Source organism: Mesoplodon mirus (assembly GCF_964341445.2).
Source record: "Mesoplodon mirus genome assembly, chromosome: 11".
NCBI classification, from domain to species: Eukaryota; Metazoa; Chordata; class Mammalia; order Artiodactyla; family Ziphiidae; genus Mesoplodon; species Mesoplodon mirus.
The window spans coordinates 19,521,005-19,547,729 of NC_138987.1; the positions used below are offsets into that span (position 1 = coordinate 19,521,005).

Sequence of the window (26,725 nt, forward strand, 5' to 3'; positions counted from 1 at the left end):
AAAAGAAAAAAAAAAAAAAAAAAAAAAAGAGAGATGGTGGAACTATATTAATGTCAAATAAAGTTGATTTTAAGGCAAAATATACTACTAAAGATGAAGAGAGACATTAATAATGATAAAAGGTTAAGTATACCAAAAAGATGAGACAATTTTAATTTATATACAGTAAATGAAGAGGTCAGAACTACAAGGAAAAAGAGACAAATTCACACTCTTAGGGGGAGAATTTAACCACTATTCTTGGTAACCAATAGAACAAGCAGAAGAAAATAATCAGTAAGAATACAGACAATTTAAACAACACAATTTATCAACCTGACCTAACTGACATATATAGAAAACTGTATCCCATAACTATAGAATACACATTCCTTGTAAGCATACACATAACATTCAGAAATGACCACATGCTGGGTCTTAAAAATATCTCACATTTTTAAAAAAAGCAAACTTATACAGAATATGTTTTCTGACTACAGTGCAATTAAACTAGAACTCAACACAAAAAGATAACTGGAAAAGTTATATATGCTTAGAAAGAATACATTTCTAAATAACTTATAAACCAAAGAAAAGGTCACAATAAAAATTAGAAAATATCTAGAACTAAAGAAAATAGATTAAAACTTGAGGGATAAAGACATCTGCTTCCAGGAAGATGGAGCAGGTGTACATTTCCCTAATCCCACTAATACAACTAAAAGTCCCAAATAGTATATATATGACATATATAACATGACTGAAAAACAGAGACTAGAAGGCAGACCAGCCAAGGACCCCGGGACATAAGAACCAACACAATGGCATGCTCCCTGGGTTTTCTTTTTCCCTCATTTATGCCCAACTTGGAACTAAAGAAGCTGGCAGTGGGTTCACATACACCCCCCGCCCAAAAAAAAGTCTTAACCCTGTTTCTCTAGCTAAAGTAACAAGAAAGGGGAAGCCCAGCAAGACAAAAAAATTTTAGACAGTAACAACTTACTACAGGCAAATACAACAGAAAAAGTTGTGGTTCCACCCCCATCCACGCAAGCAAAGGCCAAGTGGAGAGACCAGGTTGTAATGAGTTACTCCAATACCCTACCTGGATAATCTACAAGCAGTAGGAAGTTGGGACTTTCATCTCTCCTGAGAAGTAATAAAGCCCCATGCTCCTGCAATGATAGTGGAGACCACATGGGTCACCTGAACTTTCACCCCACCAACAGTAATAAGGATTAGCACATTCCTCAATCTGCTGAACTGCTATCAGAGAAGGTCTAGTGGAGAGTAAGGGCTGGCACTACCACTCAGTAATAACAAGGCTACCCTTTCTATGGTGTCAGTAGAGACCACATGGGAAGCAAGAAGTCCTCACCACCCAACAACAAAATGATGATCTTCCATAACTCAGGTGTCAACAGAGGCCAAATGGGAAAACTAGACTTTTACCCTCATCTGGCAATAATGAGGTAGCATTTCCCCCCTTTTCCCCCACCAGAGAAGTGTCACGAAAAGCCAGCTAAAACAGGTTTAAATAGGATCCAAAGTCTCATAACATAAAACCCCAAAGGTCCAGGCTTCAATAGAAAATCACTGGTCATACCAAGAATGAGGAAGATCTCAAATTAAATGTAAAAAGACAATTGCTAGATGCCGACACTGAGATGACAGAGATGTTAAAGTTATCTGACAAAGATTTTAAAGAAGTCATGATTAAAATGCTTCAGTGAGCAATTACAAACAAGCTTGAAATACATGAAAAAAGAAAAAGTCACAGCAAACAAATGCAAGTCTCAGCAAAGAATTGAAGATATAAAGAAGAACCAATGGAAATCTTAGAAATCAAAAATACAATGACCAAAATAAAAATCTAAGTATGAGCTCAACAGTAGAAATAAAGACAAAGAGGAAAGAATGAACTAGTAAAATAGAAATCACTCAGCTTAAACAACAGACAGAAAATAGACAAAAATAACAGATGCTCAGGGACCTGTAGGACTAAAATAAAATGTCTACCATTTGTGTCATCAAAGTCTGATTCCATTTATATGGAATATCCAAAATAGGTAAATCCATAGAGACAAAGCAGATTGGTGGCTGCCAGGGGCTGGGGGGAGGGAATAGGGTAATGGGTACAGAGTTTTCTTTGATGTGATAAAATGTTTTGGAACTAGATAGAGGTGGTAGTTGTACAACGTCGTGAATGTACTAAACGCCACTGAATTGCACACTGTATAACGGTTAATTTTGTTATATGAATTTCACCTCAATTAAAAAAAACTTTAGCAAACTAGGAACTAAAAGGCACATCAATTTGATAAAAGGTGTGTTCAAAAAGAATACAGCAGGGGCTTCCCTGGTGGCACGGTGGTTGAGGGTCCGCCTGCTGATGCAGGGGACGTGGGTTCGTGCCCCGGTCTGGGAGGATCCCACATGCCGTGGAGCGGCTGGGCCCGTGGGCCATGGCCGCTGGGCCTGCGCGTCCAGAGCCTGTGCTCTGTAGCGGGAGAGGCCACAGCAGTGAGGGGCCCGCGTACCGCAAAAAAAAATAAAATAAAAAAGAATACAGCAAACACCATGACTGATTTCAAAATCTTCAAGGCCTGCCTCTGAGAATGCAATCAAGACAAGGATGTCCAATGTCACCAATTTTATTCAACTTTGTACTGAAGATCTGGAAAAAGACAAAAGTATAAAAGGTTAAAAGAAAACTGGAAAAGGAAAAATAAAACTTTATTTACAGATGTTCTGATGGTGTATACAGAAAATCCAAAAGAATTTATAGAGAAATCATTAGAAAAAGCAAGTTAGTAAGATTGCTAAGTAGATTAACATACAAAAATTAACTGCATTCTACATACCACCCACAAAATATCTTAAAGACTTTCTTTGTTTATGGGTCCTCTGGGTAGTCTCTTTTGTGAAACGTTTATTTGAATCTTTTGCCCAATGTTTTCTATTATCTTTTTATGTACTAATGTGTAGGAATTCTTTATAAAATTAAAATCACAATGAGAAAACCAAAAAGACTGATGGTAACAAGGTCAGAGAGGACGGGAAGCATGATAGCATATCCACTTTGGGAAAAAAGCAAGCATTATCTAAAGTTAAAGAAATGCATATATATTATGACTCAGCAATTCCTCTACTTGATATATAACTAACTGATACGTGCGTACAAGTACACCAAGAGATTTCTGTTGGAATAATACTGTTCACAGCAGTATTATTCCTAACTGAAACCTAGAAACAAAACAAATTTCCATAAACAGCTGAAGAACCAAACTATGGTATAAAGGAACTAGGTACTATATGGCAATGAAAAGCTACAGATAGACTCTATATAGGTGGATATCACAAATACACTATGCAAAAGAAAGAAGGCACACACACAAAAATACTCAATTATTCCAAACAACTAAAGTTCAGAAAAAATAAAAAACAGACAAAACGACAGTATTTGGAGAATACATGCTTGGGTATGTTTAGGTTGTGAGTAACACAGAAAGTCTGGATAATGTTACCTGAGGAAGGCTGGTAGTGTTCTACTTATTGATCTTTGCTGAGGTTACATTGTGGTTTGCTTTGTAAATCACTCAGATGGACAGTTTTCTGCATTTTCTTACATGTATATTATAATCAACTTTTTAAAGAGGTCAAAATTTTCAATTTTAAAATTCAAAATTCAGAATTTTCATTCAAAAATTAGTCTCAGTATTATCAAGTACCCTGGTCTTTCCCATTCTTCTGCCAACATCCTGCTGTCTTAATTCTCCTCTCAGTTGTGAGGGTACCACAGTTTCAGATATCACATGGGTATACAATAACATGGGTAAAAGGACTATTTCTTCCACCAATTCTCTTGTTTAGTCTTTTTGTTTCTAAGGTAAAATTTACATATAATGAAATGCATAAATTTTAAGTATACAATTCCATGAGCTCACAAAGGAAGAACCCAAGACTATTCCATTGTTTAAGTATAACACATTTTGTTCTCTTACTGATGGGCATATGGATTGTTTCTGGTTATTATGAATAAAGCTGCTTGTACAAGACTTTTTGTGGACACGTTTTCAGTGGGTGACAAGTGTAAATATATGAGTGGAACTGCTAGATCATGGAGTGAGTATATGTTTATAACAAACTGACAAATCTTTTTCCAAGTAGTTGTACCATTTTCCATTTCAATCAACATGAGAGTTGTTTCCTCCACATTTTTGCCAACATTTGGTGCTGTCAGTTGTTGAAAGACAAACTGAGGCACATTGAAATTTTCAAGAGTTTACTTGCGCATACATCCATTCCAACTGGGCAGCACCTAACCGAAAGCAGTAGGAGCACACCACCAATAGGAGCTAGTGCAGAGGGTTTTATAGAGATGTGGAACCAAAGCAAGGAAAGCATTTGGTTGGCTACAGGTTGAGGAGTTTTCTTATTTGGAAAACCCTAGTTGGCTGTAATTGGTTGTTCTTAAATTTCACTTTCTGGGATTCAAGTGCATTGATTCTGGCTTGGGTTTTGGTTTGCTTACATAGGCTACCAAGACATTACAGCCACCACAGTCTAATGGCCTCTTTAATTACTTTAACATGGTCTTTTTAATTTTAGCTATTCTAGGGGATGTATCTCATTGTGGTTTTAATTTGCACTTCCCTGAGGCAACTTTTTCACGTATTTAATGGCCATTCACAGATCTTCTCAATGAAAAGACCTTTGCTTTAATAAGGATCACAATAAAGACTATCTACCTTGCAACTTACTAGAAACAAAACAAATTTTAAATTCATCTCAGTGCTCTGACTTACTGGTGGCTTCGTGAGCACACACTGCTGTTTTCTACCTCCATGTCTTAGCAAATACGAATTTCCTTGCCCTGAAGGTCTTTTCTATCCCCTTTGCACTCTGATCTAGTGAATTCCCAGTCAGCCTTCAAAACCTTGCTCAGGAATGCATTACTTCCTCCATGAAGTATTCCCTGACTCTCCCAAACATATTATGTGATTATTCTATCTTCTATCTTGTAATTTTTTAATATATGTAACACAGGCAATGTAACTTTGCCCAAGGGAAGAAAACCTGTCTTACTCATATTTATAATACCCAAACCTAAAACAAACACAGGTACATACTGGCTCAAAAATATTAAATGAATATGTTCACCATTCTATGCTACTTTAGCCTCAATTCACTTCTCTCATCCATATTCAGTAACTGAGGCTTCTGTATTGGGCTGAATGCTGGCCCAAAAAGGTATGTCACTTCCTAATCTCTGTAACTTATGATAATGACATTATATGGCAAAAAAAATGTGATTAAATTAAGGATCTTAAAAGGAGGAGCTTATCCTTGATTATATGGGTGGGCCCTAAATACAATGACAGGTATCCTTATAAAAGAAAGACTAAAAATAAAAAGGAGGAGGCAATGTGACCAAGAAGGCAGAGATCAAAGAAATGCAGCCACAAACCAAGGAATGCCTTAAACCACAAGCTGGAAGAAACAAGGAAAGGATTCTCCCCTAGAGCCTTCAGAGGGAGTGTGGCCCTTGATTTCAGACTTCTGGTCTCCAAACTGTAAGAGAATAAATTGTTGCTGTTTTAAACCACCTAGTATGTGGTAATCTGTTACAGTAGCCACAACTAACTAATACACTGGCTCTCTCTTCAGTCTATTTTTTCATAATGAATTTTAGCCAGTCTGAAAATTTCCATCAGTTTTAAATTCTTACCACAGTCAGACTTTTTGGATTTTAGCCAGTCAATAGACAGGTATCAATTACTCACAGAACATCTAAATATGTATTAGGCATTTGAACTATACAATAAAAGAAACAATTCCTATTGTGTGGAGTTTACCAAATAAAGAAACTCATAATGCAAATGTTTTAAAGTACACAATTCAAACAATAATGAAAGGTAAAGCAGATTATTTTGATCAGCCTGTTAATCAGTAAGCACTTATGAGATAGACTAGTCTGTGAAAGGCAATTTTTAAGACTCAGCATAACCCTTCTCCCAATACATCTTCCTATCTTTGCAACTATTACTATCACATAACCACACCCACATGTCCTTCCTCCCATATCTTTAGACCAGTCCCAGCTCCACAGACCCACACATGACATTTTCTTTCGTACAGGAGCTGTATTTCTTTTTTTTTTTTTTTTTTTTTCTTTTTTTGCTGTATGCGGGCCTCTCACTGTTGTGGCCCCTCCCGTTGCGGAGCACAGGCTCCGGACACGCAGGCCCAGCGGCCATGGCTCACAGGCCCAGCCGCTCCGCGGCATATGGGATCCTCCCAGACCGGGGCACGAACCCGTATCCCCTGCATCGGCAGGCGGACTCTCAACCACTGCGCCACCAGGGAGGCCCCAGGAGCTGTATTTCTTAAGCAGTGGTACAATGTCTGCCCAAAAGGATGGTAATTCAAAATATTCTAAAAGCACAGCTGCTGATGCTCATGGAAAGCTTCCAAAACACATTCCATTAAAAAGCACATGCTACGCCTTTGAACATTTCAAAACAATGCTCTAAATACTACATGCCCCCAAAGTGAATGTTGTTTTTTAAAAACAACATTAAAAGTCTAGAGAGAACCTACATCTGGCATTACTTCACTTATAAACCAAACATTAGAAATGAGTTTCTTTAATATCCAGAGAGAATCCTATACCAGTCATCCAAACAGCTTTGGATGGCCATCCTAGGATGTCTTGTATACAAAAAATGTCACAACTTGACACCCTGCCAAAACCTGAAGTGCAGCTGGGAGCAGACCCTTCAAAGTCCTGGAAAGGTGCCAGGCCCTGTAATTGTGATTTAGAAAGAAACGGGAGGGTAAGGAAAGAGAAAGGGAAGAAGGTATGTATTGGAGTGGTTAGCTATCAACCACCAAAGCATTCTGAATTAAAATGTTATTCTATTCTTATAATTGCACTGTCTGCCTCCGCATAGCTTAATTCGCACAAAAGAATTCTGGAAAGTATGATATAGTAACCAGTCAACCTCAAATGCTTAGAAATAAATTATAAAAGTCTCTGAAAAGTTGTGAGCTGAAAAACAAGGATGACTCTTGCACAAACCATACTTCAAATTCATTTCCATGTTTCTTAGTGTAGGCTCTATTACATATAGTAGAGGGGACTTTGCAAAAGATTTATGAGCACTTAATACCTTTGTGAGAGCTACAGAGTCTTCTTTGCTCACAGTCCCATATTTCTCCTGAAATAGAAAAGGCTACCATATGGCTCCTAACACAAAATGAAGGTTGTCTTCTGATCCAACAACATGTCCTGGAAATTATTTGTTTTTTAAATAAATTCTGATTTAATTTTATTTCCATGAGATTTATGCATTAGTCTGAAAAGTTAAATAAATTTTAAAAATTGATGAGTTCAACTGATATTTTTACTGGAGTTAATGTAAACATTCCCTTTTTCATATTTGAGAATCTGCTGGAAAGAAAGTATAAAGTTTTTCAGAGCCAGAAAAGGGAGATAAATAAAAGTCACAGAATACAGGTTAACTTTAAAACCATTTCTTTAAAAGAAAAAAAAAGCAATTAAACAATCAGTACCTACTGAGTAGCTACTATATCATATTTACTGAGTGGTCCACTTCCTAACAGGGTTCTGAGGGAGATACGTAAATATGCAGACCATCAAGTCCAGCTGACTTCTCAGCAAGGAAGAACCTGCCCATATTCAGAGCACTATGGACATTTTCTAAGTGCCTAATTTATGCCAGACACTTTGTTGGGTAGAGATACAGGAATAAATAAAAGAAAATTTGTGCCCTCAAAGAGTTCATAGTGGTCAATGAAACATACATGTTGACCAACAATTGCTAACTAAACGAAAATAAGAGAAAATTTACAATTTATTAAACCCTTACTGTACTTAAAAACAATTTTTTTTTGCCATGTGGGGGTATTACCTATTTAAAATAAGTGAATTCAGAAAGTTTCAAAACTATAAAGCACTGTAATATATTTATAGGTAGTTATGGGTGCACTTGAAAGAGAGGCAAAATTCTGCTGGAGAAGCTGTCAGGGACGACGTCACAAAGAAGGAAATCCTGAGCTAAGACAAAGAAAGGGATGCAGGGAAGAAGCACCAAGTACAAAGGCACGGAGATGGAGAGAAGATCACTGGAGGTGCAGGGGAGAGACGTGGGGAAGCATTACCAGCCTGAAGAGGTGGGGCAGAGCCTTGAAGGCAGTGTGCAGAAGACCGGAGTTCATCCTGGGCTCTAGGAGAGCCAAGGAAAGGTTTTAAGCTTGTGGTAGATGAGGGACAGTACAGGGTGGTTTCAGATTTGTACTTCAGAAAAATAACTACCTTATCCAAGGGGCAGAACAGACTTGAGGTGGGGTGGGGAGTAAGAAAAAGAAAAGGAGATCAAAAGTCCAGGAGAGCAATGATGAACGCCTGAACAAAAACAGTGGCAGCAGGTAGTCAACAGGCAATAGTCCTGACAATGAATTTGGAGGCAGGAGTAACAGGAGTTTGCAGTTAGATATTGACACACCTCTCAAAAAAAGAAAAACAGAAACCAAACAAACAAAAAACCCACCTCTTTCAAAGACACTAATTACAAAGGAAATCAGGACAGTTTTTTGTTTTGTTTTAAATAAAATACAATCCAGTTAAAGCAGAAGAAAGACCGTTTCAAACATTACAATTGCTTCAAGCACTAATCTTTCATTTGAACAAAGAATCAAGCACAGGGACCTTTGCAAAAGCATCCGAGTAAATGCAAATATCATCACAGTATCTCTAAATATCTACTTTTCTTCTATAGGGATTTCACCAGCAGAGGGGTAAATGCTAAAGCTGGCTCTGTCAAGAACAAAGACATAAAATAAGTATTTTGTTCCTTGAATGTCCACCTGCTGTTACTCCTCCTCATTCTTTCCTTCAAACCATCATCTCTATAGCAACACACTCTTAAGACATTTGTGGGTGGAAAGCATATGTTTTTGCAAAAACATGTGAACTCAAGAACAGGAGCTACTTAATTTTTTCCTTTAATACAAGAGATATACAATATATCTTAAAAGACAACTGCAAAACATGAAACAGAAAAAAAAACAGACTTAAAAACACAAGGAAATGTAAAAATTGGTGTTGCACATATTTACATGGAACTTCTTTTTATAGGTTACAATGACACCTTGTGGTAAGACTTTTTAAATTCTAAGTTATCTTGGAAAATATTTTATAACAGAGATAATAAAACTGGTTTAGAAAATAGGAAAGACCAAGACCACAGTCTTGAGGCAGTATGAACATGTACAATAATCCATCTGGAAAATTAAGGACACAGAGGTTCCTCAAAAAATGAAAAACAGAGCTACCATATGATCCAGCAATTCCACTTCTGGGTATTTATCTGAGGAAAACAAAAACACTAACTCGAAAAGACATACGTAACCCTATGTTTACTGCAGCATTATCTACAAGACTCAAGACATGGAAACAACCTAAGTGGCCATTCATGGGTGAATGAATAAAGAAAATGTGGTGTATGTATGTACAATGGAGTATGACTCAGCCATAAAAAAGGAGGAAATCTTGACATTTTCAACAACATGGATGGACCTTGATGGCACTATGCTAAGTGAAATAAGTCAGAGAGAAAAATAACATACAATCTCTTATATGTGAAATCTACACACAAACACACACAAAAAAACAAGCTCATAGATACAGAGAACAGATTGGTGGTTGAAGTTGGGTGTGGTGGTGAGGGGAGTAATGGGTAAACTGGCTGGGTTTTTTTTTAGTTTAATTAATAGAAAAAACTAAGGGCAAAAAAATAAAACTTAAAAAAAATGCCACAATATTAGGTAGGCAAAAGCATCTTACAAAACTATAATTATAAAGTCATATACTATTCCCTTCACTTGAGCTAATAAAATTATTAGTATAAGTTTTGTTTTGTTTTTAATGATGCAAAAATAAACTACTTTTGTAATCTGGGACAAAAGTGATAATGTTGGCAATACCTTTACATGAGAGTATAGACACATGGGTTATAAACTATGAAAATAACTGTGTCATTATTCCTTTCTTACCAACTGAACAGATAACATGAAAATTTTCCATCTTAATCCAATAATTAAGAGAATAATTTAAACTATTTTTCATCAAGAGTTTACTACATTTACTAAGCTATCCTAAACACTAGTAAACATAAAGAAACCTTATCAAGGCAGTTTGCATATAATCACCTTTAAGAACCTCTTTGAAATATTCTTCTCTTAGCATCTACAAACCATGATTACCTCCTATCTCTCTGACCCTTCTTGTTCACCCTTGTATGTTCTTTCTCGCATTCACCATGAGAATCTCTAGTCTGTTGTTCCACCTCTACAAGAAAAGTCAACGGACTTCCCTGGTGGCCCAGTGGTTAAGAGTCTGCCTTAACCAGGGGACACAGGTTTGAGCCCTGGCCCGGGAAGATCCCACATGCTGCGAAGCAACTAAGCCTGTGCGCCACAACTGCTGAGCCTGCGCTCTAGAGCCCGCGAGCCACAACTACTGAGCCCATGCACTGCAACTACTGAAGTCCGCGTGCCCAGAGCCCATGCTCCGCAACAAGAGAAGCCACGACAATGAGAAGCCTGCACACTGCAACAAAGAATAGCCTCCGCTTGCCACAGCTACAGAAAGCCTGTACGCAGCGACAAAGACCCAACGCAGCCAAAAAAATTTAAAAAAAAAAGTCAAGTTGCCTCTCTCACAGCTTGATTTATTACATCTAATTGAATGACACTCAAATTTATAACCACGTTCCTAACCTCTCTCTCAGCTCAAAACTCTTACTCTACTACATGTCCCATGTATGACGGAAGCTTGGCATAACAAGAATGAAACTCTTAACTTCAAATCTTCTACCTGCCTCCTTAAAAAAAAAAAAAAAAAATCACTACTACCCTCCTCTTATTTCTTAGCACACAACTTATTCCCCCTCTCCTATCAGTAATACATTATTAATCCTGCTGATTCTTCATCTGTCTGTTGATCTTAACCATTCTTTTCCACCACCCTCTAGTGCAAAAATCTCAAATATTTTACATTTGGTTTATTTTAACAGAAGCCTCCTAAACAGTGTCCTGGGTTTTGGTCTTTCCTCATCCTTACATAGACTACAAATTATCCACCAGGACAATCTTTCTCATGAACTGTTTCCATTATTATAACTCCTATTATAATCCTTCCTATTGTTTACTGAATCAAATCTACACTTCTCAGCCAAACTCAAAGCCTCGCATTAGCCAACTCCCTATACAAATGCAAACAATTTCATTTTGCTGCCCCACAGGACCCCTTTGCTAGAGCAAATTAAGCTGCTTCTCTCTCATACACATGTTGCTTATTTCTTACCTTCACATTATCGTTCATATACTTATGCCAAATTAAAATACCTCCTTAACTTTTCAACTAATCCACAAATCAAGGTCAGAGTCAAACCTAAAACCCTACAGTCTGAACAATCATGAAACTATTTTCAGAGTTGATAGTTAACTCTAAAAGTGAATGTAAACAATAGCTTCTGCCCTTCTTTCTGCTTCATGAATTTCGGCCTCCCTTGGGCTTGCCTCAGGATATTTATTCTCAATTCTATCACATGGGTATTTTTCCCTTCTAATGATTTATAACTATGTAAACTATCTTTCCAAAGAGACTATGAGTTCCTCAAAGGAAAACTACAATCGCCTTCATTTTTGGTTATCTCCATAGCTCCCAATTCCAATAAATCTAGTTAATGACAGAAAAGTGATCCACAAAATTTCTGTGATATGAATCCTATTTTCCCATAGGCTTACAGTGTAATTTAAAAGAAAGCTTGGGGAAGAATATCATCAAGAACACCATTTGCTAATCAATTATGCATGCCTTACGATAGTTATCAATCAAGATATTTCTGCCTCAAAAAACAAAAATTCTAGGGAAGTGTCTAGTAATCAAAAGCTTTAAAAATGAACATATCCTTTGACCTAGCAATTCCACACGTAGGAAGTACTCTTAAGAAACTAATCAGAGTTATGCACAAATATTTATGTTCAGGAACCTTCTTCATTTATTGTTTAATAAATGTTTATTGAGTGCATGCAAAGAGCCAGGAAGGAAACAGAATTAGGTCCCTACCACCATGATGCTTACATCACAGTGCTAGTTATAATAGAAAAAGAGGCTATAAAAATTCATGTCTAATAGCAAAATATACCATATTCATGGATCAAATTACTCAGTATTAAGATGTTAATTTCTCCCAAATTCAATGCAATGCTATTCAAAATTCCAACCGACTTTTTAAAAAATATAAATTAACAAGCCAGTTATAAAATTTATAGAAAAACACAAAGGACCTGGAATTGCCAAAACTTTGAAAAAGAACAAAGTAGAGAACTTGCACATGAAGTCATGACTTATTAAAATGCTACAGAAATCAAAACAGTGTGGCATTCATATCATGACAGACACATAAACCCATTAAAAAGAGAGGAGAGTTCAGAAATAGACACAAATATACATGGTCAACTAATTTTTGACAAATAGCACAGTCAATTTTATGGAGAAAGGACAGTCTTTTCAACAAATGGTCCTGGAACAACTGCCTGTCCACATGCAAAAACATGAACTTCAAGTCGTACCTCACACTATGCACAAAATTGAATCAAAATGTGTATGTAAACACAAACATAATACATAAAACTCTTAGAAGCAAACACAGAAAATTATTTTGATCTTGAGTTAAAATATTTCTTAGATACAACACCAAAAGCATAATCCATAAGAGAAAAAACTGAAAAACTGGACTTTAAAATTAAGAACTTCTTTAAAAGACACTGTAATGCAAATGGACAGATAAGCAGGGCTGAAGAAATAATTTACAAATCATATATCGATAAAGGACTTGCATCCAGAATCCATAAAAAATTATCAAAACTAAATAACAGGGGGACTTCCCTGGTGGCGTGGTGGTTAAGAATCCATCTGCCAATGCAGGGGACACGGGTTCGAGCCCTGGTCTGGGAAGATCCCACATGCCACGGAGCAACTAAGCCCGTGCGCCACAACTACTGAGCCTGCACTCTAGAGCCCGCGTGCCACAGCTACTGAAGCCCGCGCACCTAGAGCCCGTGCTCCGCAACAAGAGAAGCCACCGCAATGAGAAGCCTGCGCACTGCAACAAAGAGTAGTCCCCACTTGCCACAGCTAGAGAAAGCCGGCGCAAAGCAACAAAGACCCAACGCAGCCAAAAATAAATAAATAAAACTAAATAACAAGAAAACACCTCAATTTAACAAAACAAACAAAAAAATGGGCAAAAGATTTGAATAGACACTTTACCAAGGAAGATACATGGATGGTTAAACACGTGAAAAAATGTTAAATATCATTAGTCTTTAGTGAAGTGCAAATTAAAAACACAATGCCATACTACTTACTATACACCTATTAGAATGGCTAAAATTTAAAAGGCTGATCACAGCAAGTTATTAACTAGAATGCAGAGGAAATGGAACTGTCATAAACTACTGATGGAAATGTAAAATAGGAAAATCGTTTGGGAAAACACTTTGTCAGTTACTTAAAAATTAATCATACACTTACCATATAATCCAACCATTTCATTTATAGGTATTTAATCAAGAGAAATGAAAACAGAGACTTTTACACAAATGTTCATAGCAGCTTTATTTGTGAGACTCAAACATGGGTCCAACAGAGGTAAATGGATAAACAAATTGTGATATATCCATACAATGGAACTATTCAGTAATAAAAGGGATGCGTTAATGTGGGTGAATCTCAAAAATAATTATGCTAAGTGAAAAATATCTAGACAAAAAAGAGTATATGTTACATGATTCCATTTATATAAAATTCCAGGATATGCAAACTAATCATAGTGACAGAAAGCAGATAGGTGATTGTTTGGGAATAGGAGTGAGTGGCTGGTGGAGGTGGGGGAAGGAGGGAAAGATCACTAAAGAGCATGAGGAAACTAGGTTGTGACGAATATATTTAATACCTTGATTGTGGTAATAGTTTCACAGGTGTATATGTATAACAAAACAAGTTGTTTACTTTTAAAATGTATAATTTATTTATCAATTATATCCTATAAAGCAATTTTTAAAAACAAACAGTATGAACTTTAGAAAAAAGATTTTCCTAAAAGAAAACTCTAGGCCCAGATGATGTCACAGTTAAATTTTTCTTTAAAAAAAAAAGTTATGAAAGAATATTTAATAACATTGGTAAATGTTTGTTACAGAAGTAGAAAAAGCAATTATAAAATGTTGTATAATCCTTATTTTGTAAAAAGTATATTAACTGACTATATATGCATAGGAAAAGATAGAGGATAGGTACTAAAATATTTATGATTATCTCTGGATGATATGTTTGATTTTATTAATTGTGCATTTCCTGCACTTTTCTTATTTTACAACAAACATAGGTTATGTTTATAATCAGAGGGAAAATGTCACTGAGGAAAAAGGAGAGGAACCTCAAAGTCTACTTGAAGACCAAAGGAGGAGGAAAAAAGCATCCCCTTTTCAGATCAGAAAACAGTGACCAAATATAAAAGATTAAGATGAAGTTCCAGCCCCCACTTCAGGAAATAACCCAGAAGTCCTCAAATTCCATTCCCTTCTATGCAAGTTTATGCCATACTCAAAAATAGACTAAAAAAAAAAAAAAAGTGGTTGTTGTCAGCCTCAAATCCATACTCCACAAAATTAACCAAATCTATGGCTCAGCTTATAATTCCCTTATCAATATAACTGCCTATTATCTAAATACAATAGGAGTTTTCAAAGAATTTTAGCAATTAAGCTTCTTTTTCAAATTAAATCTTATAGAATCCAATATTTAGAAACACTATATCATTTTATTCATGTATATTAATAATAAAAATTTAAGGTCATAAGATGTTATTCTAAAGACATATCAGATCTTTTATTCTCTATCAGTTAATATGCTGTTGGTCTCTAGTGTTTTAAAATCCAGCTCATAGCACATCTGAAATACACACACCCCCCCAGAGTCTTTTATTGTGGCTTTGGAAGTAGTTGAAAATGTAATTAAACAAAATTCAAATCAAACTTTGACAGAATCCTAAAGTACTTCCCACTCACAGTTTTGCAGAATTGGTCAATAAAGGTTAATCCAAGCTTTTTAATATAGTATACAAAACCCTTCAAAATCTGGGCCCTCTCTACCCTTCCATCCTTATCTCTTACGACTCCCCGATATGTACTTATGCCCCAACATTAAACTGCTTATAGTTCATTGAACACACCACACTTTTTCTCACCCATGCTGATCTCTCTTCCTAGAACACAATCTCCTAATCTCACCCTTCACTCATCTTCATATTCAATTCAGTCATTACTTCCTTCTGAAAGTCTTTCCTGGATGCTTCCCTTTTTGTTCCCCCCCAATCTATTCTGAGTTAAGTACCCTTGAGAGCTCTTCCATAATGCCACACGTTTATCCCTATCAATGTATTTACTTCACCACATTATAATCAGCTATTTGATACCATTTGATACTTCACTGGGCAAAGACCTCCTTGGGATAAGAGATTATGTCTTAGTCATCTTTATACCCCAAAACCCTACGCAATAGCTGGAACATGACAGGTAGTCAATAAACACTTGTTGAATGAACAGTAAGCAGTTCCTTCCACTGATCAAAAGGATAAGGAAAGCAAGAAACTACTTAGAGCTTGTAATTCCCCAACCCCAAATGCCATATAATTTGATGCTTGAAGAAAATCAGGAAATTTAACTCAAGTACATTTGGAGTGATCAATAAATGTCTAATGCTGTGCAAAGACTTATGAGTAATATAAAAGAAAGATGGGATAAGCTTTATCCTCCTGAGAGAAGAATTCCACACATAAACCAAAAAACAGGCCTCTTATTTCCAGCATGAGAGAAGGAGCAGGTCAACAAATCCTCTCCACAAAACAGCCAAAAATCAACCACGTCAATGCTCTGGAATGCAATCAAACGCACTCAACAAACTGAGAAGTGTTTATTCACAAAAACAACTGAACTCTGGGTAAGAACATGAGTCTACAGCATTCTTACCTTTTGGGTGCTTAGGAGTTTAACAAGGGTAGGGCAGACTGTAAAACAGCAACTTCACCCCCACTACTTGAAGGTAATCTGTTGAGCCGGTGCATTGTCAATTAAAGCAGAGATGTCTGTGGCAGCTCACAGTGAGGGCCAGTGGCACCCTTAGCCTGAGGGTGCAGGACTCCGTGTAGCAAGCAACAACCTGGCAGACCAGCCGGGAAGTTTACAGGAGTTCTGGGAGGTGAGAAAGCCTAAGGGGTTTAATAGATTATTTACCAGCCCACATGAAACAAAGACTGTCAAGACAAAAACAAAGACAGTCTCTTGTGCACCAGAAACGGGAGCAAGCCCAGGTCACTCACACATCCTTAGCCAACAGAGCACACGCCCAGAAGAGATGCAAGAGAGGTCGGTGGAAAGTAAAATCCAGGGCAGACGTGAACATGACCTGTGTTTGAATACACTGCCCAGCCCACACAGATCCATCAGCAATATTAGCCATATTAGTACTAGTGTTGGCCATATTAGTCCAAGCTGCTTGAACACAACCTCTGCCCAATCCTTGGCTGAACACTAAGTTATGCAGAAATAGTAAGCCAGGTTTAAAAATAAGGAAATAAAACAGCAGAGACATCAGCAACCACAAAATGTAGGGGAAAAAGACTTCACAGATTTAGACCAGACAAGTTACTAAACAAACGAACAGAAAAAAAAATCAACCTTTGAGAAAAAGGTCAAAACACAGAGTTGTTTCAAAATATTCTCTAAAATGTCCAGGAGGGAGTTCCCTGGCGGTCCAGTGGTTAGGACCCCACACTCTTACTGCCAAGGACCTGGGTTCAATCCCTGGTCAGGGAACTAAGATCCCACAAGCCATGCAGTGTGGCCAAAAGAATAAAAAAAAGTCCAGTATTCAAAAAAAAGTATAAGCAAAAACAAAAAAACAGTATGACCCATTCCCAGGAAGGAAAACAGGAAATAGAAGCCGTCCCTGCGTATTCCCAAATATTAGATTTGGCAGACAAAAAGTTCAAAGAAACTATGATAAGTATGTTCAAAGAACTAAAGGAAACCATATTTAAAGAATTCAATGAAAGTGTAATGACAATGACTCAGGACTGAAAATCTCAAAGAGGAGATAGAAACAGTTTTTTTAAATGGAGATTCTGAAGTTGTAAAGTATAATTATTGAAATAAAAACTTAAGCGGGGTTCAACAGTAGACCTGAGATGACAGAAGGCAGAAGCAATGAACCTGAAGATAGATTAGGAGAAAGTATCCACCCTGAAGAACAGAGAAAAAAAATAAAGATTGAAGAGAAATGAATTGAACTTCAGAGATCTGAAAGACAATACAAAGTGTATCAACATAAATGTAATGAGAGTTCCAGAAGAAAAAAAAAGAGAAACACATAAAAGATGTGATGGCTGAAAACATCCCAAATTTAAAATATTAATTTATCTATCCAAGAAGCCCAGAAAATCCAACACAGAGATCAACACTAAGACACCAGTCAAACAGCTAATAGACAAAGATAAAGAAAAAATCTTAAAAGGAGCAAGAGAAAAATGACTCATCAGATATAGGAGAACAATAATATGATTAACAGGTGGCATCCCATCAGAAACAATGAGGCGAGGGAGGGAAAAATGGAATTTAAAACAAACAAACAAAAAAGCTTTCAAATAAAAATTCTATATTCAACAAAATGGTTCTTCAAAAATGATGGTGAATTAAAGATATTTCCAGGTAAAGACTGAGAGAACTTGTTGCTGTCAGAAATGCCTGATGTGAAATACTTAAGGAAGATTTTCTGGCTGAAAAAAAAAAATCACCAGAAAGTAACAAATCCACTTTTATTTTAAAAGAAATAAAACATGCTGGAAATTGTAATTATATAGGTAAATGCAAAAAAAATTTAAAAACCTCTAAAAATATAATTGCTCTCATTTCATTTCTTTTAAGCAAATTAAATTAATTAGCAAATTAGTATTAATTAAAATACTGTGTTGTTGGGCTTTTAATATGCATGCACAAAAAAAGAAGAGGAAGGACTTCCCTGGTGGTCCAGTGGTTAACACTCTGTGCTTCCACTGCAGGGGGTGTGGGTTCGGTCCCTGGTTGGGGAAGTTCCACATGCCACAGTGAGGGCCAAAAAAAAAAAAGGAAGAGATAAAAAGACCTATACTGGAGCAAAGTTTCTATAATTTACCAGAATTAATTTAGTACTATTCTGAAGAAGACTGTAATAGGTTAAAACACATATTATAATCCCTAAAGCAATCACAATGAAAATAACACAATATAGTAAAAGAAATCAACAGAGGAATTAGAATGGCACAATTAAGATAACTGATAGAACACTCTACCCAAAGACTGCAGAATTCACATTCTTTTCAAACACACATGGAACACACTCCATCATACACTATATGTTGGGCCATAAGTCTCAATAAATTTAAAAAAATGACATCATTAAAGTAAGTTATCTGATCATGATGGATTTAGAGATCCACAATAGAAAGATATCTGGGAACACTCCCAAATATTGGTAAATTCAACAACACACTTCTAAGTACCCATGGATCAAAGAAATTACAAGAAAAAAATTCAAAATATATTTTGAATTGAAGTAAAACAAAAAACAGCACATCAAAATGTATAAAATGCAGTTAAAGCAGTGCCTAGAGGAAAATTTACAGCTTTAAACACATATCAGGAAAGAAGAAAGGTTTCAATAGTCTAGGTTTCCACCTTAGAAAACTAGGAGGGAAAAAAGAGCACACTAAGCCCAAAGCAAGGAGAAGAAAGAAAAAAAGAAATATCAGAGTGGAAATCAATGAAACAGGAAAAAAAAAATCAATGAAATAAAGGTTGATTCTTTGAAAAGATAAGCAAAGTTGTCGAACAGCTAGATTCACCAAGAAAATAACAGAAAAGATATAAATTGCCAAAACAAAGAATGAAAGGGGGAACATCATTACCAACCTTACAGTAATTTAAAGGACTTTTAAAAAATATGAACTTTATATCAACAACTTAGACAATTTATATGAACTGGACTAATTCCTGGAAACAAAAGTATCAAAACTCAAAAAAAAATAAAATAAAGAAAATCTGAATAGAAATATAACAAGTGAGGAAACCAAATTCGTAATTTAAAATCTTGCCACAAAGAAAAGCCCAGGTTCCCACAGTTTCACTGATAAATATCATCAAATAATTAGAGAAGTAATAGCAATCCTTTGGAAACTACTTCAAAAAAAAAAAATAAACGGGGAAACGCCATGCAACTCCTTCTATGAGGCTAATGTTGCCCTGATACCAAAGCTAGACAAAGGCATCATGAGAAATGAAACCAACAGACTAAAATCCCTCATGAACATAGACACAGAATTTCTTAACAAAATTTAGGAAAACTAAACTCAGCAATATGTAAAAGACTATATAGCATGAGTAAATGAAACTGATCCTGGGAATATGGGCTTAAGCTCTGAAAGTCAATTAATGTAATATACCATATTAACAGAATAAAGGATAAAAACCATATGATCATCTCATTGGGTGCAGAGGAAAATCTGACAAAATCCAACATCCATTCATGCCTAAAAACTCTCAACAAATTATGAATAGAAGGAAACTTCCTCAACCTAATAAAGAGAAATCTACAGAAAATGTACAGGTAACATCACACTTAATAGTGAAAATCTGCATACCTTTCCCCCAAGACCAGGAGCACTCTCAACACTTCTACTCATCCTCTCACTGGAGAGTCTAGCCCATACATTAAGGCAAAAATAAATGACAAAATGTAGTAACATTCAGATTGGAAAGAAAGTAGAAATGTTTTATTCACAGACATGATCACCTATGTAGAAACAATATATAAAAGTTGATTGTGGGCTTCCCTGGTGGTGCAGTGGTTGAGAGTCTGCCTGCCGAGGCAGGGGACACAGGTTCGTGCCCCGGTCCGGGAAGATCCCACATGCCGCGGAGCGGCTGGACCCGCGCGTCCGGAGCCTGTGCTCCGCAGCGGGGGAGGCCGCGGCAGTGAGGGGCCCGCATACCGCAAAAAAAAAAAAAAAAAAAAAAAAGTTGATTGTATTTTTATGTACTAGCAATGAACAATCTAAAAATCAAACTAAAAAACTCCATTCTCATTAGAATCAAAAACTATCAAATTCTTAGGAATAAATTTAATATAAGTACAACACACATATAGAAAATTTTAAAACAGCGTTGAGAGAAATTAAGAACTAAATAATTGGGAGACATTACATGTTCATGAATTGGAAGACCTAATTTTAAGTTACCAATTCTTCCCACACTGATCTATAGATTCAATGCAAATTCTATCAAATCCCAGCTAATTTTTTTTGTAGAAACTGACAATCTGATTCTAAATTTCATATGTGAATAGAAAGGATCCAGAATCACTTTTGAAAGAGTTAGGGGATTTACACTACCCATTTTGAAACTTAGTATATAACACTACAGGAATCTAGACAGTATGGTACTGGAGTTAAGTACAGGAGTATACATAGAACATAATTAAGACTAAAAATAAACTCAAGTTATAAACAACTGATTTTTTACCAAGGTACCAATACAATCCAAGGTGGAAAAGAATAGCCGTTTTAACAAATAGTGCTAGGACAAGTTGGCATCCACGTGGCATGAAAATAAAAAAGAACTTAGACCTTATCTTATACCATACACAAAATTTATTTCAATATGGATCCTAAATCTAAATGAAGGAGCCAAAAAAACCAAACAAACAAAAAAACCGGGCTTCCCTGGTGGCGCAGTGGTTGAGAATCTGCCTGCCAATGCAGCAGACACGGGTTCGAGCCCTGGTCTGGGAGGATCCCACATGCCGCGGAGCGACTGGGTCCATGAGCCACAATTACTGAGCCTGCACGTCTGGGGCCTGTGCTCTGCAACAAGAGAGGCTGCGATAGTGAGAGGCCCGCGCACCGCCATGAAGAGTGGCACCCGCCTGCCACAACTAGAGACAGCCCTCGCACAGAAACGAAGACCCAACACAGCCATAAATAAATTAATTTTTTAAAAAAGACTAATTTTAGGGCTTCCCTGGTGGCGCAGTGGTTGAGAGTCTGCCTGCCAAAGCAGGGGACATGGGTTCGTGTCCTGGTCTGGGAAGATCCCACATGCCGCGGAGCGGCTGGGCCCGTGAGCCATGGCCGCTGAGCCTGCGCGTCCGGAGCCTGTGCTCCGCAACGGGAGAGGCCACAACAGTGAGAGGCCCGCATACCGCAAAAAAATAAATAAATAAATAAATAAATAAATAAATAAAAAAGACTAATTTTAATAAAAACAGGAGAAATCTTTGTGACCTTGAATTAGGCAAAAAGTTCTGAAACACAAAATCAAAAGTATAAGCCATAAAACTAAAAAATGATAAATTAAACTTCATTGAAAACTTTGCGCTTCAAGGACACCATTAAGAATAAAAAAACAAGCTACAAACTGGCAGAAAATCTTTGTAGATCTCTGATAAAAGACCTTTATCAGGAATATATAAAAAACTTTTACAACTCAGTAAGAAAAAAAAAAAAAACAGCTAAAAAAATGGGCAAACGACTTGAATAGATGTTCCACCAAAGAAGACTTAATAAATGGCTAATAAGCACATGAAAAACTCAACATCATTTGTATTTAGGGAAATGTAAATTAAAATCACAAGACTCTACTAGTCACCCAGTGGAAGGGCTATAATCAAAAAGGCAGAATGATACCAAGTGCTGATGAGACTGTTGAGAAACTGGAACCCTTGTACATTTTTGATTGGAATGTAATTGGTCACATTCGAAAACAATTTGGCAGTTTCTTAAAAGATTAAAAACTAATTCTAAACTGTTGTTAGAACACTTCTGTAGTGTTTTCCTCACATCAACTAATTCTCCACTCTCCTCCATCCACCAACTTGAGTGTCCTAATTTTTTTTTTTTTTTAATATTTATTTAGTTTGGCTGCACTGGGTCTTAGCTGCAGCACATGGCATCTTCGTTGCGGCATGTTTCAGTTGCGGCACGCGGACTTCTTAGTTGCGGCGTGCATGTGGGATCTACTTCCCCGACCAGGGATCGAACCCAGGCCCCCTGCACTGGGAGCACAGAGTCTTACCCCCTGGACCACCAGAGAAGTCCCCAGTAGTCATTCAATTTAATTCAGTTCTGACACTACCCAGAAGTACTGAAGACCCCACAGTTTAAGGGCTCAGTTTCACAAGACTGCTCCCATTTCAGACACCAGTCACAAGTCCCAGGCTGCCACCTACATTTCTGACCAACCAGCTGTAAGTCAGGTGTTCCACAACCCTCTCCTCAGGTTTTAAAATTTGCTAAAACGGCTCACAGAACTCAAAGCACTTTACTATTACTGCTTTGTTATAAAGGATACAACTCAGGAGCAGCCTAATGTAAGGGTTGCATGGTGCAAGGTATGGGGAAAGAGGCACAGAGCTTCTGCCCTCTGGGAATGCCACTCTTTCAACACCGGTATTCATCAATTCAGAAGCTCCTGGAATTGCACTGTTCAAGAGTTTTTATAGTAGTCTCCATTCCCTCTTCCCAGAGGTTAGTGGGTAAGGTTGAAAATTCCAACCATTTCATTACTTGGTCTTTCTGGTGACCTGTCCCTTCTGAGGTGATCTAGGGATCCCTTCTAAATCACCACATTAGCATAAACTTAGGTGTGATCAAAAGGGGCTCATTATGAATAACAAAAGATATTCCTTATCACTCAGGAAATTCCAAGGGTTTTAGAAGCTCTGTGTCAGTAATCAGGGACAAAGACCAAATATACCCTACAACTTACCATATGACTCAGCAATTCCACTCCAAGGAATCTACCCAAGAGAAATGAAAATATATGTTCACACAAACACTTATGCAAATCTTCATGGCAGCATTATTCATAATAGCCGAAAAGTGGAAACAATCCAAAATGTCCATCAACTGATAAATGGATAAATAAAATGTGACATATCTATACAAGGGAATACTATTCAGCAATAAAAAAGAACAAAATACTGATACATGCTACACAGATGAACCTCAAAAATATTAACTGAAAGAAGCCAGATGCAAAAGACTAGTATACATATTTTTTATTCCATTTATATGAAATGTCCAGAAAAGACAAATGTATAGAGACAGAAAGCAGCTAAATGGTTTGCTGGGACTAGGTTGGGAGATGGATTGACTGCAAACATGCTTGGGAGAAACTGGGGAGGTTTAGTGGAAATGTTCTGAAACTGTCTTGTGATGATGGCTGTATAACTCTATAAATGTACTAAAGATCACTGAACTGTATGCTCACAATTGGGTAGAAAAGTTACCTCTTCTGAACTTTAGAAAATGTGATGATTGGACTGCTGTAATCAAGCCTAAGTTCAAATAGCCAAGCAAACAGAAAGAATCCAGGTTCTTAATGATGTCACTAAGCCAATGATTTGATAATCCTAGAACCACCTATCTGCAGACTTCTTATACATGAGTCAATAAAATTTCCTTAAGGTTAAAAATAAAAGGATATGAAAGTTCTGAGGGATACAAGAATATGTTCATTTCATGATAGAAAATTTGGAATTATCATCTGTATAGAAAGGCATCAAGGAAAAGGCAGGAATTCTGGTGGATCTTGGATAAAAGGATAAAAGATTATGATGAGGGGTACAGGGGTGGGGAGAAGAGGCAAAAAAGAAAGGTGTTTAGAAGAGTCTGTAACAGTGGAATGGATAAAAATTAACATTTAATAGGTGCCCACTATAACTGAGTCAGGCATTACAACATGTATCTTTTAATCCATATGACTCATGTGGAAAAAAAAAAAGTATCATTTTACATATGAAGACATTGAGGACCCTAAAATTAAGTAATTTTTCCAAAAAGTCAAGCAGCTAGTAAAGTGGGAGAGCCAAGATTTTCATCTTCAGTCTCAGGATTCAGGCTCCAAAACATATACTTCTTCCTCTATGTTATGACGCTAACCAAAGACTTAAGCCACCCCCATTTGCAAGTTCAGATCTTTGTAGAAAGCACCTTTGCAAAGATGGGTTTACATTTATAGTGGTACACAATGTTTCTTGACTAGCAACCTTCACTCAATCAGTATACTAAGTGTGGTATTCATTCCTCCCTTGGCTTCCAAAGCTCTACCCTTCTCTGGTTTTCCTCCCTATTCTCTTTCTCCACCTCCTCATTACATGCTGATGTTCACCAGCTCTTGTCTACACCCAGGATCTTAACTACCACTGTGGCTGACGACTTCTGACTCTGTCTCTCCAATTCAGAGAAACTCCCCAGTTTTCCTTGATGGATTAACTCCCTCCAGGCCAGGTTGAATACTTCTCTGTACACTCTCAAATTACCCTTACATAATTCTAATGAGGCATTCCTCAGTCATAATGTATCATGTCTGCAGTCAGATGCCCTCCCTACATGCCCCCAGAACACACCCTTATTTATCTTTATAGCACTTCCCAGGTTATATTACAAATAATGACTTAATCCATTTCTCCTACCAAACATGCTGCTTGAGACTTGGCACTATGTCTTATTCACAATTAGCACCTAGCATAGTGCAAGACACATAATGGGCACTCAAACACTGACTAAACCAATGAATAGAAGAAATAAAACTTGCTTTAAATCGGAAGGATACAGTTTCTCAAAGAAATTTTCAGGAATTTATTTTTTGAAATGGGAAAATAGGCCAAGAAAGGTTAAGTGACTAACTTAGTCAAGCCATGGTCACCTGAGTCATAATTCTCTTCCCATAAAATCATGGTGCCTATTAATTCATGCTTATTAAGCTATGCTCTCTATGAACCTCTGGAAGTAATATAAAAATGTTATCTAGAGAAGAACCATTTCAACTTCATCCACTCCAGCTCTGGCTGGCTGTATCAGTTGTGTAGAACTCTGATGTTAATTATTACTTAACAGTTTTTCTGTCCAGAATAGACTAATCTTTAATTGAACCAGTCTTTTCACATGTCCTTCACACACCATAATTCAATATATATTTATCATGCATCTCTAGGAGGAAAACATGAAAGTGATAATTTGTCAGTACTCAAAAAATATATACTTAATTATATCATACGCAATTTCAGTTTAACAATACCTCAAATGTCTGCCTTAATGTGATTCAGTTGTGAAAGACAGACTGAATGTGAACACTAGAGATATACGCTGCAACTTCATGGGGAAAACCCCTGGAGTCCAATGCTACTGTTGCCAATGGTTGCTATGCTATACTGCACAACAATTCAGAAGCTGAGACAGCCAGCTCACTAAGAAACAACTGAATCGAACCAAGATTTATAAATGTACTCTGAGACTCAACTTTTTTATACCTTTAACTGAATTAACTGTTTGTCATAAGCATCAGAAACAGAATTTTCAACAAGACTATAAAAATTACCTAGAATTTATTTAAGGACATATTTTGAGAGTGATAAGCACTTTACAGAAGAGAATGGTTAGGTTTAGGTTCCTTCTAACTCCATGAATTTTAATCCAAAAGTGATTTGAAGTTACAATATACAGAAAACAAATAACTGGACACTTCATGACTTTAATTTCTTTCTTCCTGGATTATATCTCAAACTTAAAAAAAAAAAAAAATAGTGCTAGACTACAGAGTCTGTGATCCTTCCATGACCCAGAGAGGCACTCCTCACAGAAAAATATAAAACTTAAGAGAACTGCTAATTTATGAGGGCCAAATAAAAGTACTGATATAATTTCATAAATTAAGTCTTTACTAGGTAAAAAGTAAAATGGAAAAGGGCAAAATGGGGAAATAGGAAGACAGGAATGGAAGGAGACAGGGAGGAGGAAAGAAAGGAAAGACTGGGGGAAGTGTTTTTTTTAAACCCAGATTCTACTAAGGAAGAACCAAGAAACTGACCAAACTCCCAAGCCCACTAGGAAACAGTGCTAGCATTCCTGAGGGAGTCCTTATTGCTGATGTGGTCATGGGAAATTCTCAACTATTCACACTTTCTAGTAACAGAAACTTTACCTCTAATTCCAGTGAATCCCGTCTCTCTAATCCCCTTATGGTTGACAGTTGCCCCTCCTCCCTCAGTTACTCTCAAAAGATTTTCTTTTAGTTGCACTACACTATGGGAGGAACGAAAAAAGTAGAAATACACATTCCTTATCTCTAATAAACATTCATTTAGCAACTTCTATTTGGAAGAGATTAAAGATACAGCTCACTGAGATCTGATGTCCTGTGCCTAAAGAGCTTATAATCTAGTTAGGAAGATAAGACGTACATAGATATGATAAAACAATACAATATAAAGTATCAAATGGTAGGACTGACAAATACACTCTACAGGATTTCAGAGGTGGAGTTTAGGACGTGTTACCCCCAAATCTGCCGCTTCGGTATACTGATGTAGTTAAAGGCACCTGAGAAACAGCAGATACAAGAGGAGCACTCTGACCCTCCTTCTTCCAGAAAGCAGGAGATAAAACTCCCATGTGAAAGGTGCCATCCCCATACCAGGAGGACGAAAGACATTCTTATCGCCAGAGACGGGGAATCAAAGCCGAGAAATGTGTACAAACTTGTTAAACTAACCCTTATCTTC

The 26,725-nt window shown here is 36.9% G+C and overlaps 1 protein-coding gene across 6 annotated transcripts in view; it reads right to left on the bottom strand.

The window, feature by feature from the left end:
• The window catches only part of CEP83 (centrosomal protein 83), a 146,275-nt gene that overhangs the window by 91,159 nt on the left and 28,391 nt on the right, over positions 1-26,725 (bottom strand). Inside the window, exon 1 of one of the 6 annotated variants that reach the window (XM_082634808.1) lies at positions 22,930-23,105. The exons of the other annotated variants lie outside the window; for them this stretch is intronic. The gene's annotated coding sequence lies outside the window, so the exon portion shown is untranslated. Of the gene's footprint in view, positions 1-22,929; positions 23,106-26,725 lie in introns of those variants that run through there. 6 annotated transcript variants of the gene reach the window in all.